The 25,289-nt window shown below is 41.4% G+C and overlaps 1 protein-coding gene across 40 annotated transcripts in view; it reads right to left on the bottom strand.

The window, feature by feature from the left end:
• The window catches only part of HTR4 (5-hydroxytryptamine receptor 4), a 266,563-nt gene that overhangs the window by 210,891 nt on the left and 30,383 nt on the right, over positions 1 to 25,289 (bottom strand). For 12 of the 40 annotated variants that reach the window (XR_009600894.1, XR_009600893.1, XR_009600888.1 and 9 more), the window contains exon 1: positions 7,505 to 7,642. The gene's annotated coding sequence lies outside the window, so the exon portion shown is untranslated. Of the gene's footprint in view, positions 1 to 6,627; positions 6,702 to 6,851; positions 7,225 to 7,504; positions 7,698 to 9,330; positions 9,438 to 12,257; positions 12,367 to 17,442; positions 17,578 to 19,737; positions 19,985 to 25,289 lie in introns of those variants that run through there. The other 28 variants (XR_009600892.1, XR_009600885.1, XR_009600884.1 and 25 more) reach the window with 10 other exon arrangements.

Raw genomic sequence — 25,289 nt, forward strand, 5'->3', positions numbered from 1 at the left:
GCATACTTTAGAAATGATTTACTATACAGGTAGAAGATGGGACAAGATGATAGACTCCTTCAGCTCATACAATCTGTGAGCTAGAGCTGTTCTAGGTGAGCCAGAGACATGACATGCCTGAGCAGAATGAGAAACCAGGCCACATGGTACAGAGACCAGATGGACAGAGAGTAGCCAGGATGCAGTCACAGAAGTATCAGAAACCAGGATAGAGACAGAGGGAAAGTGTAAGTTGCTCACTCATGTCCAGCTCTTTGTGAGTTCATGGACTGTAGCCCACCAGGCTCCTCTGTCCATGGAATTCTGCAAGAATACCAGAGTGGGTAGCCATTCCCTTCTCCAGGAGATCTTCCCAACCTAGGGATTGAACCCAGGTCTCCTGCATTGCAGGCAGATTCTTTACCACTGAGCCACCCAGGGAAGCCCAGGAGGCATGCACAAATGAAAGCTGTAAGACCCTACACAGGGAAGGTCTAACATGGGTGAACCTTGAAAATAAAGGCAAGTGGCCATTACTACATGCCAAATTAACGTGCTTCTCTCTGAGCTATCCCTTTAGTAGGAGAAATGCATCGGATTTAGAGTCAAACCAGAGTTCGAATCCACTCTGTGCCAACTAGTTATGTGACAACAGCAGATGTTCACTCAAGCATCTTCTAGACCACTTTTAGTAGGAATACCTACCACAGTGCAAGAGTGAGCCCCGGCAACCACTTTTCTGCTATAACCTTAGGCCATCATATCCTTTCTCGTGAGAATTTGAACCAAGAGACACAATCATGGGAATGTGTCACATTAACTGAAGAGCAATGGGGAGAAGATTGTGAATGCCTGGAACTGAGTTCTCTGGAGATGACCTTCTTCCCATCTTTCCTGAGGTCTAGTTCCTTGATCTACAAGAAGCCCCAGTATCCTTTCAACAAATTTCACTTTTTGTTTAAGCAAACTAATGTGGCCTTTACTATATACTATATACAAGAAAATTGTACATAATTACTAATACAATACAATTCAGTTCAGTCGCTCAGTCGTGTCCGACTCTTTGTGACCCCATGAATCACAGCATGCCAGGCCTCCCTGTCCATCACCAACTCCCGGACTTCACTCAGACTCACGTCCATCGAGTCAGTGATGCGATCCAGCCATCTCATCCTCTGTCGTCCCCTTCTCCTCCTGCCCCCAATCCCTCCCAGCATCAGAGCCTTTTCCAATGAGTCAACTCTTCGCATGAGGTGGCCCAAGTACTGGAGTTTCAGCTTTAGCATCATTCCTTCCAAAGAAATCCCAGGGCTGATCTCCTTTAGAATGGACTGGTTGGATCTCCTTGCAGTCCAAGGGACTCTCAAGAGTCTTCTCCAACACCACAGTTCAAAAGCACCAATTCTTCGGCACTCAGCTTTCTTCACAGTCCAACTCTCACGTCCATACATGACCACTGGAAAAACCATAGCCTTGACTAGATGGACCTTAGTCGGCAAAGTAATATCTCTGCTTTTCAACATGCTATCTAGATTGGTCATAACTTTTCTTCCAACGAATAAGCGTCTTTTAATTTCATGGCTGCAGTCACCATCTGCAGTGATTTTGGAGCCCCCAAAAATAAAGTCTGACACTGTTTCCACTGTTTCTCCATCTATTTCCCATGAAGTGATGGGACCAGATGCCATGATCCTCAATTTCTGAATGTTGAGCTTTAAGCCAACTTTTTCACTCTCCTCTTTCACTTTCATCAGGAGGCTTTTTAGTTCCTCTTCACTTTCTGCCATAAGGGTGGTGTCATCTGCATATCTGAGGTTATTGATTTTTCTCCCGGGCTTTCTAATATTACAAGAGCTTAAATTTCTAGGCTTTGTTTTTCTCATCTCTACACAAACAAAACCTCATCTCTCTGTGACTGATGGAAAATAAAAAATAATAGGTGTAACAACTACACAGCACAGAGTAAATATCCAATAAACATTATTTAAATTGCAACTGAGTTTCAGAATCACTGAATCTTCCTAAGTATTTGGAAACACCTTGTTTGGGTGGAGGGTGTGTGATCCTGCAAAAAGAAACACATGCTGGCAGTCAGAAAGAAGGAAGGGGTTGACTGAGTTTGAAATTTGGTTTTAAAGAAAGTTCTCTGATTGAAATTTAAAACAAATTAATCAGTTACCTATTACTGTTTTGACTTGAATTTCTGTTGGGTTTCTTCACTGGGCTGGTACTGATTTAAAAGGGAAAAGAAGTATAAAGCAACAGGTAACAAAAGGTGGCTGCAGAGGTAACATCTTTCTTAATCTCAGAAGGACTGGTCAGAATTTATCTGGCAATAGACAAGATTTTAAAGTACTTTTTATTTGGATTATCCTGTGAATAATGAGGATTTCTGTCACCCAAATTGAGCAGTAAGTGGAAGGAGGGAACAAGAAAAGACCTAAGATCAGAAATATTAACCCAGAAATACCAAAGCTGAAAAAAAAAAAAAGGTTTTCCTAAAATTCAAAATAAAAGGCTAAGTGAGAGATGTCAATTAGTCCCTAGTAATTATTGTTCTTTTAATCTTGGTGTAGTGGGTTCTCATAAATCCAAATATTTAGTTATCTTAAAAATAAGATAGCTTTTTGTTTAAAAAGTCTCAGGTAGGTGGGTCATGAGCTTTATTTGGTTATTAGGTCTTAACTACGTTGTTCCCAAATTGTGCTCCTTGGACTAGCAGCATCAGCATCTTCTTGGAACCTGTAAGAAATGCATATCCTCAGACCCCAGCCTAGAAACACTGAATTAGAAACTCCAGGAGCAGGGACCAGTAATCTGTGTACTAATATAGGGTCTTAGAGGAAAGACCCTCTAAGACTCTTGTTAGGTCTTGCCTTGGATCCTCAGTTGGTAAAGTAATTGGTAATTGGTAAAGTAGTCATTTTTATTCGGACTGTATTTAAGGTTAGCCCTATCGATAAGCCTGCTTAGTGGCTATTTATATCACATTTATATTTCCATCTGTCCAAATATATACCACTTTCTAATGCCCCATAGTATAAAAACAGCAAGCAGAATGGACAAATGAAAGGGCAGGCCAAGAAGAAAACAGAAGGAGGGAACTGATAAAAGTATGGTGACTTTATCTGGGTGATGAAATGGATATCTAAAGTTTAGATAATAGTAAGGATTTAATGGGAAAAGAAATGTTTCATCCATTGTTGGCTCCCTCCTGCCATTCTTCCTTTCCTCTGAGCCCTTCTCCACTAATTTAACCAAGGCTGCCACCACCTCTCTCACTCTGCATATGCCTTAGAGCTATTTCTGAATAACCTCAATTACAAAGAGACAGGAGAAGACAAAACAGGGAGGAAGTCACAATACATCAACTGAACACAGATATCGACCTCACAGTTTCTAACTTACCTAGAATCAGACTTGATTCTACGATTGAATTACACTATGTTTAAGATCCTTTCTACCCTGTGACATCAAGATCTCATTCTCAAAAGGCAGTTTCATATGGAGGTTCAGAAGAAAGACTCTGGAGCAAACAGCCTAACCCCAGGTTCACCACTTTACAGCTGAGAGAACTTGGGCATGCTATTCCACTTCTCTAAGTTTGAGTTACCTCATCTCTAAGATGGAGGAAATGAAGTATCTCTCTTAAAGGATTCTTAATGCAGATTAAATGAGATTATCCATGTAAAGCATTTAGAGCCGTGTCTGGCACATAATAAGGGCTGGATTAATGTGAGCTATTAGGATTATTACTATGTTGTCTCTAAAACGTTTCTCAGCCTTTAGCAGCATCTTGAGCATTTCCAGACATAGCAACAAGGCAGTGAGAAACCAGGAGGGATAAAGGTAAACGTGTGATGGTGGCTAAGCTGGAAGCGAGTGGGAAAGCAGCTAACAACACAGCATTCCTCTGTCTATTAAAATACTTTGTTGTAAGATCTTTCTGTTCAAAGTCCCAAAACTTATGTTTGAATTACAACAATCGTTCTCAATAGGTGCTGGAGGGGGAACTTTGTCCCCAAAGGAGGTACTAGTAATATCTGTAGATGTTTTTGGTTGTCACAACAAGGAGTTGCTACTGGCATCTAATAATAGCAGAGATGCTGCTAAATATCCTACTATGGGCAAGCTAGTCCCTAATGACAAAAATTCTCTAGCCCAGAACATCAATAGTACAAGAGGTTTGAGAAACCCTAAATTACAATGTTGTTTGAAGTTATTTTAATAAGACTTGGCACTTTTTAAAAATTTTCAAACAGGCAATAGTATGGAAGATTCTGGCACTTGATGGGAGGCGGGGATAGGTAACCTACAAGACATTTTCATCTCTAAGACTTGATATGTGCGGTAGACTCTCAACCACAAAATGAAGGCAACAGTGCGTCTTCATCCTTTTCTCTTTGCCTAGTTCTTTTCCCTGAAGATAACCTGAATTTTTTTTTTTTTTAAAGATGGTTGGATACTGGAAGGTAACCATAAAGCATTAAAAGTTTCTCATAAAAACAAAGAACATCAATGATAAGCAGAGAATTTTAGAGCTGGGAAAAACCTTGGATATGATTTAAGAAATAAATTCTACTTGAAATCTTCCATTTCATTTCATAGATAAAGAAAGTGAGATTTAAAAAGACCAAGAGATTTGATCTAGATCACATAATACGCCAATCATCAAAAGGTCCAGATTCTTCCAAAGAATTTATTTATTAGTCACTGATAATATCAAGGTACTCCTCTATATGCATTTATTTTGCATTTTTTCAATGATTGCAGCCTGTATCAGTCTCTGTCTCTGGAAATCCCTGAACATGGGCTTCACTTGATTAGGTGAGGGCAGTGAGATTAAGAAACAAAACAAAACAAAACAAAAATACTAGGTTCAATAGGTATTGATGAAAAATGAAAAAGACCTGCCTATTAATTAAGCGATGGCTGCTACTGATGAATAAAGAGAAATAAAGAAGTGACTTCGGCTCCAGCCACAGTGACTTGGAGGATGGTGATGGTTCAATAAAAGACAGGAAAGTCAGGAAGAGGTTGGATAGCAGGTCATTTACATTGTTTCAGGTGCTGTTATTTAGTCTGTGAAGCTGAAGCAAGAGATGAGGGGATGAACAATATTAGGGAGGTTTGGAAGAACTCAAGTGGAAGAAAATGTATTCAGTTTGGTGGTTACAAGGCCACCATGGCCCCTAGAAGGAGCAGCTTCAGGGGCAAAAATCCAGATAACTCAGAGGAACCAAGAGCATCACTGTCCTCTGGGCCTCAGCAAGTGCTGAACTGAACACTCCCTGAGGCCCCCACTTGTCTGATGCGCTACAGTTCTCCTGGAGTTTCAAGGATGACCCACTCAGCTGTACAATAATAATTATAATAAAGATATTTCCAAGGTGGAAAATGATACAAACACAGGAGTGAGTTTAGGGTAAGGGTGGCAAGGAAAAAATATACATAAGACAGAAAAATGACGCGAGAATGATGCAAATACTTTTTACTGTTTCTTTCCCACACTCATCATTTCTTTCTGGAGAGCTGCTCCTCAGAACTCCATGAGTCTCATCCCAAGTCCTGACTTATTCCTTGTTTCTAGGGCACTGCATCCATCATCAGTGTCCTTTCCCTTCATCACCTGGGCTCACCAGCAGCACACAGCCACTTCTCCTACCTCGTCAGTGAGGCTGGAGTTCCACACAGGAGCCTAGGCAAACACCACCCACTACCCTCAGAGTTACCCACAGCTTTCTGACCCATGGACTCCATCGCAGTAATATTAAGACAAGAAGAGCAAACTAGCCTAAGGGTCTTTCCATTAAAAGCCACTGTTTGGGTCATGCTGAACCTATATCTTAAACATTTTTTATCCATTTTAACGAACCAATAGGAATCCAAGCCAATGTCTTCTCAACATTGAACTCTAGGAACATGAGTTCATGCCATGACTTTTCCACCTCTGCCAGCCACCACTTCCCTGTATCAACAGCCGCTTCTTCGGGACTAACAGCACAGTGCCAGACACTGGGTAGCAAGCCGAACAGAAAGGCATCTTAAACTGGGATTGGGATTCTGTGAAAGACAATCGCACGAAGCTAGCCCTAGCAGCCACCACCAATACTTCATGCAGTACAGCGTGCCCACACACTCATGGTCACTCACACACACAGCCACACAGCCAGTTATACACGCTGGATATGCGTCTCTTGTTATGCACAGAGAGAGTTAGACAGAGTCCACTCTCTCCGTTATGCATCCAGTATCGTCCATACTGTCCACACATGTACCCTGTCACACACACACGGTTAGACGCACAGCCTGTGTTATGTCTCTCTCTCTCTCTCTCACACACACACACATACACACACACGCACACGTTATACTACCTCACAGAGTCAGCAAACACACAAGCAGTTTCACAAGTACTTACGTACCCAACTGCAGGGCATGAGCCCCAACCCTAGTGGTCCCATGCTGAAGGCATGTACTACACAACCAGCCAGCCCACCTACAGTCTGAGTCGCCACGCAGCCCATCCCTGAGCTAAAGCCAGGTCCCAGGAATCCAGAGTCCCCAACCCGTCTCCGCCGCGCCGCCGCGTCCCCGCGCACGCTTGGGCTCGCAGGGTTGTGACCCGGGGGCCCTCGCCGCACCTACCCTCGGCTGAGGCTAGGGAGCGAGGCGCCCGGGCGGACGGGAACGGCCGCCCCTCGCCGCGGAACCGAGCTTCTGCCGCCGCCGCCGCCGCGCTCCCAGCCGCTGCCTGCGCCCTCCCTGCCGCCCCCTCGGGCGCGGGCTCCAGCCCCCGCGCTGGGAGGCCGGCGAGCGAGAGGCGCGGGCCCGCCTGGGGCTGCGGCGGAGAGCCCCCAGCCCCGGCTCACCTGAGCGCGCCGAGCATCGTCCTCCTCTCGGCTGACCGACGGTGGCTCCGCGGGCTCAGCAGCCCCCAGCCCGCATCCTCCCCGCGACAGCCCCCTCCGGAAGCCAGGGATGGCGGGGGCGCGGCCGGGTGCGCACGCGAGTGGGCGGGCGGGGGCCAAAGGGACCTCACTCCTCGGGGACCGGCCAGCGGGCGCCTTCCCCGGAGACCAACCGAGGAAGGTAGTCCTGGGCTCACTGCTGGCTCCTGGGTGACCTTGGGGAAGTTGATTAACCTCTCTGAGTACCCACTCCTCTAGCGAAAGATAATAAACGTGAAAAGCGTAGGTGCCTGTGGTGTCCGTTCCAGGGGAAATCTACAGTCTACTTCCTTCTCAGCCTCTGACTCCGCCAGGGCATGGTTAGTTGGGAGCAGGGTTCAGAGTGAGATCCGTAGTCCCTTAGATATAAGGCGTCCAAGTTTCCGGTCAGTGTTTCAACTGACTAGTCTTCCCAAGTGATCCTGCCAATAATCGTTTTGCTTCCATAATCTGGAGGAAGCCTGTTCTGGCTTTATTGGTTTGTGACCTTGAGCGAGGGGTTAGACAGAAGACTAGCCCCTCTGCTCCCATATGTAAAATGGGGACCATAAATCCCCAGTCGTGTTGAGACTTACCAAAGCTCCCGCCTGTGTGTCACTAGTGCATTGTAATATCTGTGAGGAATCGTGACCGAATGAGAAACATCTTTCCTCAACACGTCTTTCCAAGGCCTCCAATTCCAGGGACAAACCATTTCAAGAATTAAGTCATTTAGGGAAGGGAAGGGGAAAGTCTTCCTTTAGTGAGACAGGTTAGGGGTAGAGGGGTGGGGTGGGAGCGGGGGAGGGTCGCGGGGGAGGTGGCAAAGGGCTGTTGGGAAGATAATTCACCCTACTCCCCCACTTCCTGGACCACAGAGTCTTCGGGGAAGCTTGACAAAACAGAGGAGCTGTGATAGTAATTAACCTCCGAAAGCAAATAAATCTTTCCAGACAATCTTAAAAATTATTAACTTACAATTGTGAGCACAACCCAAGTGAACGGGAAATTTAAATTGACCAACAAATTCATGCCAGAAACCTTTGAGCTGGTCCCTTTCTAAGATTCTCTCTGCTGATACTCCTGCCTCTTACTTCCTCCTTCTTTTGCCAACCTGGCCCAGTGGTATTTCTTCCCCATCTTACTTTCTCTATTTGTATCTTTCTCTCACTTGTATCTCTCTCTTCCCATCTCAGTCTCTCCCCATCCTAGGTGTCTCTTCTTTACCTTCTTTGATAGACCTGTCTCTATCTCAATAGGTCTCACTCTCAGTCGTTCCCACCCATGATTTCTCTCCCTGGCCTGTATGTCTTGAATATTTATTGATCATACGCCCCCCATTCAAAATTTGAAAGTGGAAAAGTTGTCAGTTATTTCTCTAAAGATCCAAACTTAAATTTACCACTGTGTCACTTCCCTAAACCAAATATTCCTGATGAATATTCCTGAGTGCAAAGCCTGATTCATCTCTGACAACTGTACCTCTCTCCCCTTTTCCCCAGTTTCTAGTCAATCTCTTCCCATTTCCTAGAGAGTCTCTCCTTACTCTGCCGCAGGCAACTGTTCTTTCCTCCTCTTCCCATTGGACCAAATCAAGTGTAAGTTAAGTATCTTGAGATGAGAAATTGTCCTGGTTGCAAAGGTGGACCTTTAGAAGGGTCCATGAAAGTAGAAGTGAGAGGCAGGAGAGGAGGTCAAGAGTGATGCAGTGTGAGAAGGACTTGACCAGCTGTTGCTAGCCTTGAAGAAAGAAGCAGGGGTCCCATGCCAAGGAATGCAGAAGCTGAGACACGGGGCAAGGAGACAGATTCTCCCTGAGAGTCTCCAGAAAGGAAGGCAGCTTTGAAGACACATTGATCTTAGTGCAATAAGATTCATGTCAGATCTCTGCTCTAGAGAGTTGCACAATAATAAATTTGGGTTGTTTTAAACCACCAAGCAATTTTTTGGTATAGGTAACAATACAGCAGGAATAGGTAACTAATACAACACTGCTCTTTCAGTTATGGTGTGTGTGTTAGTCGCTCATTCGTATCTGACTCTGTAAACCCATGGATTGTAGCCCGCCAGGCTGCTCTGTCCATGGAATTCTCCAAGCAAGAATACGAGAGTGGGTTGCCATTCCCTTCTCCAGGAGATCTTCTTGACCCAGGGATGGAACCTGGGTCTCCTGCATTGCAGGAAGATTCTTTACTGTCTGAGCCACCAGGGAAGCCCTTTTTAGTTATGGAGAAACACACAAATGCCTTGTCTTATTATTAACAGCAATCCAAGCTAGCACCTCTTTTCAGTCATCTTGGCATAACCAAACCTTGTGTTTCGAGCAATCTGTCCCCTGAACATTTGCTTTTCTTTTCGTGTCTGTACCAGTGCTCACAGTGTTGTCTCCAGAGTGCCCTCCTCCAGATGCTGCCTGACCTACCTCTCTTCAGTGCTCATGGATTCCATGGAACTGTTTGTGATCTCTCCCTTCTCTGATTCTCCAGAACTCTGATTTTTCAAGGTATATTCCAGTTCAATTGGTGCTTTCTAAGGGGAGAGAAGGGAACAAGAGAGAAGAATGGAGTTTACATGCACAGGTTGAAACTGCTCCAGGTTCTGTCTTCCCACAAAGCTGTTTTCCTCTCTCTGCTGCAGGAATTACCACCACACTGTGTTACTAAGAGTTATTTACAGGTCTGTTTGGCCACTGGATGATGAGTGCCTCCAAGGTGGACACCACGTCTTACCTCCCTTTCTGGGTCTTAGCCCCTAGATCCATGCTTTGGCCACTGGATGATGAGTGTCTCCAAGGTGGACACACCTTACCTCCCTTTCTGTGTCCCAGCCCCTAGATCCATGTCAGGTACACAGTAAGGATTCAATGACTATTTCTTGAATGAATAGATGATGAGAGCAAGTGCAATGTCTGGTTGTGCTGAACAGACAGGACTATTAATAATTTTTTCTTGCACCATTTGTCTGTTTAGTTGGTCTGGTCATTTGAAGCACCTCAGTTAATGCGCTAGGGTTTTAAATGGCACTGCTTTGATGCATAGCTTAAAACATAGACTTTTCTTTCATTTTCTTGGTTTTATTTGTTTTTGTTTTGCTTTTTCTAAAGAAGACTCCCACCATAAAAGTTTCTTTTTATCAGCTTTATTTAAAAGGCGCTACTATTATAAGTAAAATTATTATAATCAGGCAGGCTCTTTGCCCCAACAATTCTACTACTAAAAAGGTATCATAAGGATAATAAGCCTATGTACACAAAGGTTTACCTAAGAGCATGTTCAGTGTGGGATCTTTTACAAGATTAAGAAATAGCCCAAATGTAATGGTGCTGTAGTAATGCGTAGTCCCCCAGTAGGGTCCAACTCTTTGCTACCCTATGGACTGTAGCCTTCCTGGCTCTTCTGTCCATGGGATTTTCTAGACAATAATACTGGAGTGGGTGGCCATTCCCTTTTCCAGGGGATCTTCCCAACCCAGGGATCGAACCCACGTCTCTTGCATTGCAGGGAGATTCTTTATCATCTGAGTCACAAGGAAGTCCCCAAAATGTGATGAGGGATTATCTAAATAAATTATCTCTACCATGAGATACCATTCAATTATCAAACATGATTTTGTCAACTGATATTTATTATATAGAAAGATGTTTGTGAATACTTTTCTATGTTTATTTTTGTTTTCTAGCCACCATATAATAAGCTTATATTTAAAACTTAGGTTTAATTGTTATTTTAAAATAGTTTTGCCTCCAAAAGAAAAATTGCATAAAACTTCAATATTTTTCCAAATTCCAGGAAAACTCATCTACAGATGAGATTCAAATTCTCTGACTATGACAAAAGCAGCGTAAAATCACAAAGGCTTGAAATATAACTCATTCCATTAATTCATTCACTCTAGGAACATTTATCGTACCGTCTCAATTAATGTCTTTGACAGCAAGTAACAGAAAAGGACTCCAGAAAAGTTAAGCAAAAGGGAAATTATTGGAATGTTATTTAGGGATGCAGAATTGCTGAGATTCTGGAAGCCAGGCTTAGAGAAGCAGGTACCAGGAGAGCTCCAGAGAACCGAAAAAGAAGAAAGTTAAGCCCCTGGTTCACAGAGGAACTCCATCAGGACCATGTGCCATCCCTCATGAAGCGGTGAATGGCCTCTACCAGTTCTCCATCCTTGACTCACTCAACCAAGTCCAAAGTTACTGGTAAACACACCACACAGGCACAAGTTATCTTTGCATCTGCTCCTTCCCCTGTTCTAAATCAGAGAGTGAGGAAGGAAATATCCAGTCCCTCCACAAAGACTACAAACAGGAGGGGAAATTTCATATCCCCAGTAATTTTGGGGTGTTGTTAGGAAGGCAGGATGGAAGTTGACAGCCCCAAAATAGTAAATGATCACTCCAAGCCCCTGAGATGTGCCAGACATCCTTCCAGACTCACTTTCTCTACTAGGAACCTCTGGTACGGAAATACCACTCAGGGGAGATTTAAGAAAGCTTTGATTTATTATTTCACTTATAAACGTGAAAATGTTGAGATTTTCTATTGTTAATTTATTCTAGTCTGCAGGAAAAAAAAACTGCTATTTTCTTCTTCTAGTTGTCCACACTTTGCTTGGCTGGTACAAAAGTCCTCTTATGTATTTACCCCATAGCAGCCTACCACGGACTGAAGCATCTTCTCAGCAACACAACAAGAGGGTTATCTTCAAAGGTTCAAAGCTTGTTTTAAGTTTATTTGGCTCTGGGTTCCTTAGCTGCAAGGTGGAGTGGTGTGTGTGTGTGTGTGTGTGTGTGTGTGTGTGTGTGTGTGTGTGTGTGAGAGAGAGAGAGAGAGAGAGAGAGAGAGAGACAAGGAGGGAGGGACAGAGAGGGAGAAAGAAAGTAGGCAGAGAACAAAGAGAAAGGAACAAAGAAGATAGAAATCAAATTCCAAATCCAAATTACTGAAATAAATCAATGCTTCTCTTGAACTCACAAACTCGAAGTCTGCATACCTTCCATCCACTTAAGAGCTCCTAAAAATTTAAACAGTTGAACAAAGAGTTTTAATGCAGCTGCAAAAGAATGGAAATCAAACTGTGAATACCTTTCCCATAATGAAGCCAGGGTAGTTGCCTTCATTTTAATAAACACCACAGAATAAACCCTAGAACAAGACACTGTGGCATCATCCTATGTCAAGAAACAACTTCTAAAAAAATCTCCTCGAAATTAAGTTGAAAGTGGAGAAACATTTGCAATCTGTTGTTGGTAAGAATCAAATCTCCCAACAGAGGGTTATGTTTATTCTTACTTTGCTACACACCCTGGAGTATATGATTATCTCCTACATCCCCTAACCCAAAGCAGACCTGTTGAGCAAGGGTTGTTGCTCAGGCTCCTCAACTCAGGCTCCGGGGAGGTTTTGTCTTGAGCTTGCTTCCACTTCTAGCCCAGCTCACATGCTCTGCTCTCCCACTGTATTCTAGCCATCCTGGGCTATTGTGTCTAGTCAAGCATGGCTCTCTGGCCTGGGGACCTTTGCATTGACTGTTTAATAAACCCGAAATGCTTCTCCTCTGGTCCAGCCTTTTACAGAGAGGCTTCCCCTTGACTGGCTATCCCCATCCCATTATTTTCTGTTCTGGCACTCTGTTTATGTCACCTATAGACCTCATCTCACTCTGTAACTAATTCATTGGCATATATATTTTTTTACTTGCTTACTCTCTGCCTCTGCAATAAAACATAAGCTACTAGAGGTAAGAGACTCTGAACTTTAGGAAGGGCCTGGGTTAGAGTGGATACTCCTTGGTATCCACTCCCGAAATATGAAAGGGACACTCGAATTTGAGACTGTGCTTTCCAGTGAGTCAGAGTTGCCCAAGAACCAAGGAAACCAAAAGAAGCCATAACTCTGTGAATGAAAGGATGATCATTCATTTCTGTGAGAGGAGGTGGCTTTGGGAGATAGAGACTCGTGTGTGGGAGGGGCTGTTAAATGGAAAAGGTGGTTTAGATGCTCTGACAGTATGCCTGCAACTGAAAGCAGATGAGGATCCAGAGGAGGTGAGAAGCTTCAGGGTGCCTCTAACTAGGAAGAGCTGCCCAGAAGTCAGTCTATTCCAAAAGGGATTAACAATATTAAGTAACACAGTACGAGACCACAAAAATTCAAAGACAGGCTGTTCTTAGTAACTTGCTACATGTCAAAGTCTATTATGAACCTGCTTTGAACCCTGAAGAGCTGGGTGCCTGAACTGGCAGAGAACAGAGGCAAATAAAAGTAGCCAAGCAGAGTAATCATGTCCAGATAAGAGGCTACTGGCCCTTTTCGTGCTTTGCCGTTCTTTGTCCTCTAGTCATTCTGATATTGTTGGGTTTAATCTATTTATGGCCATTAACTAATCCATGTTTTATTATTGATAAAAATCAAATAAATGAATATTTAGTCTTTGGGAAGGAAAACTGGAAAATAAAATTTTCCAAGAACAGCCAAGTCACAAGAAAAACATCATAAGTGTGATCTGCCAGGTAAAACTCTGATGCAACTGAAATTATACAACTTTGTTTTAAAATGTCTATGTAGTAAAAATTTACTGGTTTGTTTTTTTTTTTTGGTGTGTAGTGTTGTGAATTTTAACAAATTTATAGAGTTCTGTAACCACATTCAGGGTGTGGCAAAACTAAATTTTAATATGGACAAGGGTAAATTTTAAATATTATATTTAGTGGGATATATTTAACTAGCTTTGGCTAATGTAAACAAATCTCTTCCCCCTCCACACTGCTCATCCTTCCCTGCTTTATATCAGTTTGTCCCATTAATGAATTTGGAAGCTTTTCCCCTGTAGCTAGAAGATGGGGCTCTGATGAGGGCAGAAGCTACAGTGAAAAGAGAAAAATGGAGGATATGGAGTGGCCTGTCACCCCACCAGATTCCTTGGACTGGTTTGAGTTGTAGCAAGAAGGGATTAGAAGCAGAAACCAATGGGAGCCTTCAGGAAGGATTTGAGAAAGGCTGGGCACAAGTCAAGACCCTGTGTTTAGGATTCAACTAGTGAAGCAGAGCTCAGACCCAGGGAGGAAGCCTGTCCTTGCACCTGAAGAGGCAGGTCATTCAGAACCAGACCCCTTGGCACAGACACAGGCAGTCCCAGGAAGGGTAGAGGCAGCAGGGACCTGTCACCAAGAAGCATTGAAGGCAATAGAAGTGGTCAAAGCAAAGAGGGACAAGGTGAGTATGCATGATATCGCTGGATTCTAGGTACATGTGTGGAATCATTTTGGGGTCTCCCACAGATAATAAGGTAGCACTTACAATAAGATGGTTGGGCTTCACTGGTGGCTCAGATGGTAAAGAATTCACCTGCAATGCTGGAAACCTGGGTTTGATCTCTTGGGTTGGGAAGATCCCCTGGAGGAGGGCATGGCAAACCACTCCAGTATTCTTTCCTAGAGAATTCCCATGGACAGAGGAGCCTGGTGGGCTACAGTCCACGGAACTGCAAAGAGTCGAACATGATTGAGCAACTAAGCACATAACAGGATGGTTAGTGAGGGATTTCAACTCTCATTTTATGTTTAAAGGAGGGCTATCTGGGTAGCTAGGGGATTGGCTAGGTGTCCCAAATATCTGTTTCACAAATGATTTACTAGTTTTGTATGTGGTAGGCCCTATGTTCAACTATAAGAATATGGTGAATAAGATAAGAGGATGGATCCTTCTTTTCAAAGCACCCAGAGCCAATCAGAGGAGACAAGGTTGGGCACAGATAATTTCAACACATTGTAAATGTTAATAAGGAAAGCATAGGTGGTAAACAGAGCTCATTGTATTTACTATTGCTATTATTTTATTATTACATAACAAATACTTATTCAGTTCAGTTCAGTCGCTCAGTCGTGTCCAACTCTTTGCGACCCCATGAATTGCAGCACGCCAGGCCTCCCTGTCCATCATCAACTCCCAGAGTTTACTTAAACTCACATCCATCATGTTGGTGATGCCATCCAGCCATCTCATCCTCTGTCGTCCCCTTCTACTCCTGCCCCCAATCCCTCCCAGCATCAGTCTTTTCCAATGAGTCAACTCTTCGCATGAGGTGGCCCAAGTACTGGAGTTTCAGCTCTAGCATCATTCCTTCCAAAGAACACACAGGGCTGATCTCCTTTAGAATGGACTGGTTGGATCTCCTTGCAGTCCAAGGGACTCTCAAGAGTCTTCTCCAACTCCACAGTTCAAAAGCATCAATTCTTTGGCATTCAGCTTTCTTCACAGTCCAACTCTCACATCCATACATGACCACTGGAAAAACCATAGCCTTGACTAGATGGACCTTTGTTGGCAAAGTAATGTCTCTGCTTTTCAATATGCTATCTAGGTTGGTCATAACTTTCCTTCCAAGGAGTAAGGGTCTTTTAATTTCATGGCTGCAATCACCATCTGCAGTTATTTTGGAGCCCCCCAAAATAAAGCCTGACACTGTTTCCACTGTTTCCCCATCTATTTCCCATGAAGTGATGGGACCAGATGCCATGATCTTCATTTTCTGAATGTATTAAGTGCTATTGACTATTGACTATTAACTATTAACTATTGACTATTAAGTGTATTGACTATTTTGCTAGTCAATCACTATGAAAGTTTAAGGAACTTGGTATTAAGAAGACATGACATGGCTAGAAAGTGTCAAAGTCAAGGTTAGAATTAAGGCTGTCTAAATTTAAAGACTTTGCCAAATCAACTGTGAAGTAAAAGTCATAACAATAGTAGCAACAATATATAAACAATGTTAATTGCTGATGTGTTATATGTATTGGGCATTTATCTATGTCAACGTGCGTTAGTCACTCAATCGTGTCCAACTCTCTATGACCCCATGGACTATAGCCCTCCAGATTCCTCTATTCTTGGAATTCTCTAGGAAAGAATACTGGAATGGGTTCCCATTCCCTTTTCCAGGGGATCTTCCCAACTCAGGAATCAAACCCAGGTCTCCAGCATTGTAGGCAGATTCTTTACCGTCTGAGCCACCAGGGAAGCCCAAAGTATGTGTTAGTCACCTTAGTACTGTGTCACTCTTTGTGACCCCATGGACTATAGCCATCCAGGCTCCTATGTCCATGGAATAGTCCAGGCAAGAATACTGGAGTGGGTTGCCATTCCCTTCTTCAGAGGATCTTCCTGACTCAAGGATTAAACCTGAGTCTTCCATATTGTAGGGGGAGTCTTTACTATCTGAGCTACCAAGGAAGCCCAAAGTGTGTGTTTGTCATGTGTGACTCTTTGAGACACCATGGATTATAACCCACCAACCTCCTCTGTCCATGGAATATTTCAGGCAAGAATCGGACTGGGTTGCCATTTTATCCTCCAAGGGATCTTCCCAACCCAGGGATCGAACCTGAATCTCCAAATTAAAGGACACTTGCTCCTTGGAATAAAAGCAATTACAAAACTAGACAGTGTATTAAAAAGCAGAGACATCGCTTTGCCAACAAAGATCCATATAGCGAAGCTGTGGTTTTCCCAGTAGTCACGTATGGACGTGACCATGGTGAAGGCTGCGTGCCGAAGAATCGACGCTTTTGAATTGCGGTGCTAGAGGACTCTGGAGAGTGCCTTGGTCAGCAAGGAGACCAAACTGGCCAATCCTAAAGGAAATAAACCCTCAATATTCACTGGAATGACTGAAGCCGAAGCTGAAGCTTTGGCCACCAGATGTGACTCACTGGAAAAGACCCTGATGCTAGGAAAGATTGGGGGCAGGAGAAGAACAAGACATTAGAGGATACTATGTCTGGATGGCATCACCAACTCAATGGACATGAGTTTGAGCAAATTTCAGGAGACACTGAAGGACAGGGAACCCTGATGTGCTGCAGTCCATGGGATCACAGAGTTGGACATAACTTAGCAACTGAACAACAACACTTAAACTATCTCATACTATTCCAAGAACTATTATTTAGAGAGAAACAATAAAATCAGGCTGAATTTTTGATGCATGAGAAAGCAAAATGGGGGCCAGGATATTATGGAGAAAAAAATCCAGCTTGATGTTAAGACTGTCTCAACATTTGGAGCTGTCTAGCACTGTAGGTACCAAAGCACAGGCTAAATGCCATCTGCCAGGAATGCTGAAACAAGAACTCCTGTTCCAGATGCAAGGTTCAACATCACCTCTGCTACTTCCCCAGGTCACTGATTTTCTTCTGTTGAAGTTTGAAAAGCTCAGTCTCTTTTGCCAGCACCTTCTCTGGCTAACACTTAAATGTCAAAACTTTTACTCTTCTTTCACTTTCTGTAGGCCCCTATACTACTCCATCCACTGTGTTTGCTTTTTAATTATCATCTGTTATGCTAACAGGTACCAAACTTCAGCCCAGAATTCTTTTCAGAGCTCCAGTTATATCTCTTGAATATAAGATATCCAGGCTGCTGGTCTTGGGAATACTTGGTCTAATTTGGCCTAGACGACCATGGAATAGATCTCTCTATGGAAAAACATAAAAAGAGGTGAATTGGTTTAATCAGGATCTTAGAAAACTTACAGAAATGGTAATGGTGTTTTGTGGTGTTTAAAAACAGAAGGATTTAGGGACTTCCCTGGCAGTCGGTGGTTAAGACTCCACACTTCTACTTCTCAGAATTTGATCCCTGATCAGGGAACTAAGATCCTGCGAGCCCTGTGGTATGGCAAAGCAAAACAACAACAGAAACAAAAGGAGGGATTTTAACTTGAGTGGCACAGACTTGCTTCTTTGACCACCTGGAAAGAAACATAATGTAAGCATATCATTTGGATGTTCACAGACAAAATAATATCATAGTGATTTAAGTGTTATTTTCAGCCTGGAGACAGTTAAGAACACTTAACTAAGATGGTCAGGCTGTGTATTTCTCAACTTCAATATTGTATGAATAACAGTACAACTGACAAAGTTTGAGAGGTAAAAGTGAGAGGGTGTGGTAAATGAATGAAGGTGTGGTAAATGTCCTTATCATACAGCTTGGGAATCAAGAGAATCCCTGTGATTAACAGAATGAGAAATGAAGGTTTAATTGTGTTATGTAAAGTTGTAGAGATGACCACAGAAGGGATCGAGACTACGATATTGGGAGGTCAATAAACAACCACAAATGAAGAAATTAAAAACTGCCCTTCTCTGACAGTGAAGTGTAGATTACAAAATCATGAAATGCTTCAGCCATCTCTGTCATTCTAGGCAGAGCCAGTTTAGGGGTAAAAACAATGCATGAGGAGGGTGAGTCAGAGAAATGAACAAAAGTCCAAATGATGCCATCGTCAGTGGTATCATACTGTACTTGGGGCCATAGATAAACCTTGACTTACTTAGTTATGTAAAGCAATATATTTCCTGATTGCCTACACAGTATTCTTCATCTACTTCTATGGGCAATAAAATCTCAGTTTTATTCAGTGGTGTATTGATCCCATATAAATATTCTCAGCACCCAGCACTGGCCAATGAAATTTAAACAGATGTGCTGTAGGGAACTTCCAGGAAGACTCCTTCAAGGTTCTTAATGTAGCTAGAGCATGCTGTGTTTCTTTTGCTCCTTCCTCCTTCCTGTTGTGTGGATGGAGGAGCTTCAGCAGCAAGCATTTTGAAACCTTGAAAATGGAAGGTATGAGGAAGTGGGAAAATAACAGAGTCCAGGTCCCTGATGAATGTAGAGCTTACATAGCAAAGACTGATTGTGTGTCTTTAGGCTTCCTTTTACCTAAGAAAATAAGTGATAAAGTGTTAAAGTTTCTATTAATTTGCATTTTCCACTATATTCAGTAAATCTATTCCTAACCAATATAGCTGGTGTTTCTATAATTTAAAAAAATTGAACAATCCTGATAGATTAACTGGAATGAAAAATTCTCTTCTCTGGAGACCACTGATTCTCAGATAGTTGAAAAAGTAGACAGATGACTATCACTTTTCCTATAAGCACTACATTATTTGATTTTTGAAACTTTGACATAAAAAATAAAAGAAGGAAGACAATATAACAAGTCATGAAAAGGCCACAGAGTAAGAAGTAAACACTAAAATACATGATTTAAGGGTGCTCTAGGACTACCACTTATGAAGATTAATGTTATATAGAACCCAGGATAATTCTCCATCTAAGGGAAATTTTAAATTATGGAAGAAATCACTAGAAAGCATTGTGTTCATGTGTATACACACACATAAATATACTCAAACAGGTCTCATAGACTATTAAATGATATGTAAAAATGTTCACAAATTAATATGGAGAGAAAAAAGTGGAATGCCTAACAGCACATTTAATAGCATCCTACTTGCAGAAATGACTGTGATACAGGACTAAAAATCTATGAGGAATTTTCTGGTATTTCCCAAAATATTAGCAGTGGTTGTCTCTGGGTGGCAGAATCATAGTTCATGCTTGCCTTTTTGTGTTATACTTTTCAGTATTTGTCAAATTTTCTACATTGAGTATATCTTATTTGATAATCAGAAAAAAGCAACATATAATACTTTTTTCCAAATGTGCTTTAAAATAATTTTTAATTAAAAGGAGTCCTGAGCATTGATAACATAGCTATTTTGCAATACCAGCTGGTATCAGTTGTATCGAGGGAGGTTAAAGCAGGGAATGTGTGTGACCACACCTGGTCTCAGAGTGATGGGAAATGAAGCATTCTAGCCCTAAAAGGCTAACTGGGCTGTCCTCATAGTCATGCCAAGGGCCACACTCTGAGGGTTCAGAGCGGCAGGTATAGCCTGAGACAAAGCTGCTTAAGCAGGGAGTGCAGCCCACATACTCTAAACAGACATGAACACAGGAGCACAGCAACTCACCTCCATGTAGGGGAAGATAGACCCAGGCAGCCAGGTTTTATTGTGGCTTCTTTCATCCTCTGGCCAGGAATGGACCCGGGAAAGTGGAGTCAGGAAGACAGAGGAGCACGTGACAGGGGCATGAAGTGGCACATGCTTAGGGCTAGTGTCCTTCTGCACACACAGGTGATAACAAAGCCTGGCTTTGTGTGTTTTACAGCTTCTAGTATCTTTCTGATCCAGAAGGCAGCCTGGGTCATAAAGCACCCTGAGGAGAGAACATGAAAGAAGGTACAAAGTTGATAAAGATATTCTCTCATGTTGGCACCAGTGAGCACAATAAACTCCAGATTAAGAACATAGACTCAAAGAGGAGCCTTTGAAATGAATTAGCCAATTGACTTTTAAATACAAAGCAAAATCATCATAATCTTAAGAGGAAAATGAAGAAAATTTTTTAAAAGGTAAATATTTAATTTGAAGGCCCTTCTCTAGCTTCATTCTATAGTCTAAAAAATGAGAGAATTAGGTAAGATCAACATTTTTAAACTTTTGGTAAGTTACACAGTAAAATTACTGGAAGGGCATGATTCCAACATAATATTGACACCAATTCATTAACATTAATCCTCTTGTCTGCACTTGTCATGAATAGTTTAAAGCAAAAATAAACAAATGGGGCCTAACTAAACTTAAAAGCTTTTGCACAGTAAAGGAAAGCATAAACAAAATGAAAAGACAACCTATAGAATGGGAGAAAATATTTGCAAATGATGCTACCAACAAGGGATTAATCTCCAAAATATACAAACAGCTCATACAGCTCAATATTTTTTTAAAAAATCAAAAAATGGACAGAAAACCCAAATAGAAATTTCTCCAAAGAAGGCATACAGATGGCCAAAATGCACATGAAAATATGCTCAACATTACTAATTATTAGAGAACTGGAAATCAAAACTATAATGATGTATCACTTCACACCAGTCAGAATGGGCATCATTAAAAAGTCTACAAATAATAAATGCTTGAAAGGGTGTGAAGAAAAAGAAATCCTCCTACACTGTGGGTAGGAATTTAAACTGGTGCAGCCACTATGGAGAACAGTATGATGGCTCTTTTAAAAGCCAAAAATAAACTACCATATGATCTGCAATCCTACTCCTGGGAATATATCCAGAGAAAAACATGGTCCAAAATGATACATGCATCCCAATGTTCATAGCAGCACTATTTCAGTAGCCAAGACATGGAAGCAATCTAAATGTCCATTGACAGAGAAAGGGATAAAGAAGATATGGGTACATATATACTATGGAATATTACTCAACCATCAAAAAGAAGGAAATAATGCCATTGGCAGCAACATGGATGCAGTTGGAAATTATTATGCTAAGTTAGCCAGAAAGAGAAAGACAAACATCATATGATATTATTTTTGTGTGAAATCTAGAGAAATAATGCAAAAGAACTTATATACAAAACAGAAATATACTCAGATACAAAAAACAAACTTATCATTACCAAAAGAGGGAGGAAGGATAAGAAGGATAAAATACAAGTTTGGGATTAACATAAACACACTACAATATGTAAAAGAGCTAATGAACAAGGACCTACTGTATAGCACAGAGAACTATACTCAATATTTTGTAATAATCTATACAGGGAAAGGATCTAAAAGAGAATATATATATTATATATATGTGTGTGTATATATGTATATAATATGTATATATATGTAGTATATAATATATGTATATATACTACATATATATAATATATATATGGCTGAATCACTTTGCTATGCATCTGAAACTAAAAACATTGTAAAGCAACTGTACTTCAATTTTAAACAGAAAAATATGTTCTCTGTTTTCTACTTAAGTTCTCACAAGGTTTGTGTCATGCCTTCTCCTAAGCACAAATGTTTTCCCACTCTTACCACGCAGCCTTCTGCAATAAGACCTCTCAGGTGCCAGGACCTTTTCCCAGTATCCCTTTTCCTTCTAGCTTCTGCCTCCTTCTTTTTCTAATAATAATGATAGTAATGACAATAAATAAAATGTGAACAATTCATCTGACTCCTTGGGATCAAAACCCAGAATGCTTCTGTCTTGTTTTGTTGTTGTTTTTTTTTTGAAGAGAAAATCTTTTAAAATTTCTGAGTGGCTAAGAACAAAGATGGTCTCTTAATTTACCTGTGACTCCTAGGACCTGGTACAGCATCAGGCAGACAGAGGATACTCAATCATCTTGTAAAAATAGTGAATGAGCTCACGAATTCCTCAAGCCCACTAAAGATAAATACTTTACCCCCTGCTCTCACAGAATTCCCCTCCTTGAGGACTTTTATGCATCATGGACTCATTAGAAGCCAATATTATTTACCAGAGGCCTGTGAGGTAATATGCATGTTCATTTAACTTGCACAATTCAATTTTATATGTTTGTCAAAAATGGAGAAAAACAACAGTTTAAATACATTAAGGCAATTCTGCCCTCCATTTCCTTCAAGAACTATGTGTCTTAGACTTAACATGAGATGAGAGAAATGAATTTCATTTCCCTCATTTGATCTCAGTTTTCCTGCACATTTGTTGAAATGAACATCTCATTATGCTAAGTGTGATTTTACTGTCTAAAGTGATACATTTTTTATATAACATATCCCCTAAATACAAACAACCAGTAATCTGATACTCAACCAAGGAGCTACAATTGATTTTCAGCTGGAGAAGAAATCGGTTGAGTTGGGTTTATTCTGAGATAGAAGGTTGGTTTCCAATGTTGACATTTCAACTAACTTTGGAGACCAAGTCTAAGATACAACTGCACTGTAAAATGTCTACAATATCTGGAAAGAGTGATTTTCAGTGTGTGTGAATATGTGTATGAATGTGCCTGTGTGTTCCAGGACACATGAGTGTACATTGCTGTGACAGGTAAGATGGTTTAGGCAGAATGGAAACTCACTTTCCATCACTGAGCTTAACATTTTGTCACCTTCCTTTGGTAATTAATAAAGTCAATTTTGCAATAATTGTAGAGATCCCTGTTACAAGAGATTGACTTTTTCCTTAAACTGAGTATATGTTTTTTACAAAGAGAAAATGAGATCAGAATTGGAGGTAAAGTTAGTTGAGGAGTTATTCCATGATACAGTGGCTACCAGAGAAAGGTGGATTCAGTGAGAGAGAACCACAGAAGCATACCCATGGCATCTATGTCTTGAAAAGTAGTTGTATTCCATCGTTCATAGGAATTGAAGCTACACAGGGAGCATCCAAGTTACAAACTTTGTAACACTGAACAAGCTACTTCCCCTCCATGCACTTTATCTCTAAAATGAGCGTAACTATGGTACCTACCTCTTGGTGTTACAGTAAAGATTAAATGAGATAATATGTGTAAGTGCTAAGGTATTAATTCATTATCAGGCATGCAAAACTTACTCAATAATGAGTTATTGTTATCACTCTTCAATCATAAAATGAGGGATAAGATTAGACAGTCCCTCCCAGTTTTGATATTTTAGCATATTGCTGTCCAATAGAAATACATAAGCTACATAATTTTAAATTTTCTAATAGCCATATTTTAAAAAGAAGAAACAGGCAAAAGTAACTTTATATATCATATAAGAAATGAATCACCAGTCTAGGTTCGATGCAAGATACAGGATGCTTGGGGCTGGTACACTGGGATGACTCAGAGAAATGATATGCGGAGGGAGGTGGGAGGGGGGTTCAGGATTGGGAACACGTGTACACCCGTGGCAGATTCATGTTGATGTATGGCAAAACCAATACAGTATTGTAAAGTAAAATAAAATAAAATGAAATCTGAAAAAAAAATTAAATATGTTTTATTTAATTATATATACATGTAAGTTCATTTCAGCCTGTAATCAATATAAACCCATTAATGAGATATTTTGCATTCTTTTTGTTGTACTTAGTGTTTGAAGTTGAGCGGTATAGACACTTAGAGCTGAGTGGTAAAGAATCCACCTACCAATGCAAGAGATGTGGGTTCGATCCCTGGGTTGGGAAGATCCCCTGGAAAAGAAATGGTAACCCACTCCAGTATTCTTGCCTGGAAAATCTCATGGACAGAGGACCCTGGTGGGACTACAGTCCACGGGGTTGCAAGAGTAAGACACAAGTTAGCAAGTAAACAACAACAATGTGGGCATTAGGAAGTTTTACAGAGGAAATGGAGAACTTCCCTTAATTCAGTGACTCAAGTAAGTGAAGGTCAGCTACAAAAACACCTATAGAAGCCAAGATGTAGATGTTCTGTGTTGTTGGTTGATAGATAACATGATGACACTTAGTGTACACAGATGCTAAGTCGCTTCAATTGTATCTGACTCATTGTGACCCTAACGACTGTAACCCATCAGGTTCCTCTGTCCGTGGGATTCTGCTGGCATGAATACTGGAGTGGGTTGCCATGCTCTCCTCCAGGGGATCTTGTCGACCCAGGGATCAAACCTGCATCTCTTAAGTCTCCTACATCGGCAGGCAAGATCTTAACCACTAGCACCACCAGGGAAGCCTGATGACACTTAGAGCAGACCTCAATTCAAACAAGTTGCATTTCACGTGCCCAACAGCCACACTTTGCACGTTGAACAGCACAGTTCTGGAATAACAATGAGTTCTCAGTTTTAAACTTATTCAATTTGCTTAGCCTGAAGGACATGTAGAAAGCAATGCCTCCAAGTTACTTGAAGATTAAGCATTGGGACCTTGAATGAGAAATTAGGCTAGAAATGGAAATGAAGAAGTTACTCACACTGTTAATGTTATAAATATGGATGACCACCACCAAGCTTGAAATCCTTCCTAGGGGGTCAACAATTAGGTTAAGGTATTTTTAGTTATATCCACAAAAAGTTACAGGAAAATACATTACCTTGAATAATGGCTGCTACGACTATTTGGATTTCTCCATGAGTTGGTGAGAGAGCAAGCGAAATTACATTATGCTTGCATTCCTGATCAAAGCTCAGTTACTTAACAGTGACTGTGTCCTATTTATGTTTAATAAAAATTAAAAGTTAATAGACAAGCGGAATTGTAGCAATCAGCAAAGGAATGTAAAGATGGTTTTATGTTAGTACTTGAACCAGAAAACACTGACAATGAACTGTGAAGCAAAAGAGACAATCATGATGTGAGTGTGTGTATGTGTATGCACGCACACATGTGCATGTGCATATATGACCAGTGAGACCACACGATCTGCTCAGGAAGCACTGACTTTGCTGTTGACCCAGGAATCCAAAAAGATTTCTAGGAGACACACACTGGAAGCCCAGGGTGTAACAAGCAAATAGAATTTCAGATCAGGAACTGATAAGACATCAAAACTGTCACCAGTGATACTTTGGTTGGTCTGTCCTAAAGGGGCTGTCTAACGAGCCTTCTCACAGCCCATGCAAAAGAGTCCCCTGAAATTAAACCCTTTTCAGGGCTCTACACAGTGGAAACTGCTTATTCTCATGGCATCCATCTATGACAACTAGACTGTGGAATGTAAAATGATCACACTTTTGAATCAAT

The sequence above is a fragment of the Ovis aries genome, chromosome 5 (assembly GCF_016772045.2).
Source record: "Ovis aries strain OAR_USU_Benz2616 breed Rambouillet chromosome 5, ARS-UI_Ramb_v3.0, whole genome shotgun sequence".
In the NCBI taxonomy this organism is placed as follows: Eukaryota; Metazoa; Chordata; class Mammalia; order Artiodactyla; family Bovidae; genus Ovis; species Ovis aries.